Below are 1,350 nucleotides of genomic sequence, written 5' to 3' on the forward strand. Positions count from 1 at the left end.
ACACAACGCCATACGGGAATTGTGCTTGGCGTATAACGACGTGTTTCACTTACCAGGGGACGTGCTCACCTACACTACCGTAGTGAAGCACCAGATCCCACTAACACCGGAAGCTGAAGGAACAGTTATAAATCAAAGACCGTATCGCATCCCACAAGCACAGCAGGATGCACTGCAAACGGAAATTCAGGGCATGTTGAGAGACGGCATAATCTCGCCGAGTACCAGTCCATTTAATTTCCCCTTGTTATTATTGCCAAAGAAACGTGATGCTAGTGGTAAACCCAAATGGAGAGTAGTTGTTGATTATAGGAAACTAAATGATGTCTCGATGAATATGGTTTACCCGTTACCTAGAATTGACGAAATTCTAGATAGTCTAGGAAAGGCAAAATATTTTTCAACATTAGATCTCGCGAAGGGATACTACCAAGTATTAATAGATGAGAAGGATCGGGAAAAAACGGCATTTAGTACGCCGACGGGACATTACGAATATAATAGAATGGCCATGGGCTTACCGAGCGGGGTGGCGCAGTGGTTAGCACACTGGACTCGCATTCGGGAGGACGACGGTTCAATCCCGTCTCCGGCCATCCTGTTTTAGGTTTTCCGTGATTTCCCTAAATCGTTTCAGGCAAATGCCGGGATGGTTCCTTTGAAAGGGCACGGCCGATTTCCTTCCCAATCCTTCCTTAACCCGAGCTTACGCTCCGTCTCTAATGACCTCGTTGTCGACGGGACGTTAAACACTAACCACCACCACCGCCATGGGCTTAAAAACGGCCCCATCTACATTTCAACGGCTAATGAACACCGTGCTGACGGGCGTGCAAGGGAATAAAGTGTTCATTTATCTAGATGACATCGTCATCGTAGGTGCATCGCTTGAGGAGCATAACGCACGCCTTGAAGAAGTATTTGAACATTTAAGGGAAGCGAACCTAAAGTTGCAGGTCGACAAATGCGAATTCTTGCGGACAGAAGTTACGTTTTTAGGACACGTTTTAACGGCAGAAGGTTTGAAACCCGATCCCACGAAAGTAACGGCAATAGAAAATTACCCGCCGCCAAAGACAACTACGGAATTGAAATGTTACCTGGGAATGGTCGGATATTACCGACGGTTTCTGAGCAATTTTAGTAAAATTGCCAAGCCTCTACATGAACTACTGAAAAAGGGAGTTCCGTACGAATGGGGCGAAGTGCAACAGGAAGCTTTTCAGACCTTGAAGGAGAAGTTAACCAAACCTCCAATACTACAGTACCCGGATTTCACTAAGGAATTTTTGGTAACCACAGACGCCAGCAAATACGCGGTAGGAGCGTATCTGAGTCAAGGTCCTATAG

General features: G+C 46.2%; 1 non-coding gene across 1 annotated transcript; it reads left to right on the top strand.

Annotated features, from left to right (window-relative positions):
- The first annotated feature begins 514 nt into the window (after positions 1 to 514).
- On the top strand, positions 515 to 596 carry Trnaa-cgc (transfer RNA alanine (anticodon CGC)). The gene has a single exon. It is a non-coding gene; the product is annotated as a tRNA-Ala (tRNA).
- The last annotated feature ends 754 nt before the right edge of the window (positions 597 to 1,350 follow it).

Source organism: Schistocerca nitens, chromosome 1, assembly GCF_023898315.1.
Source record: "Schistocerca nitens isolate TAMUIC-IGC-003100 chromosome 1, iqSchNite1.1, whole genome shotgun sequence".
In the NCBI taxonomy this organism is placed as follows: Eukaryota; Metazoa; Arthropoda; class Insecta; order Orthoptera; family Acrididae; genus Schistocerca; species Schistocerca nitens.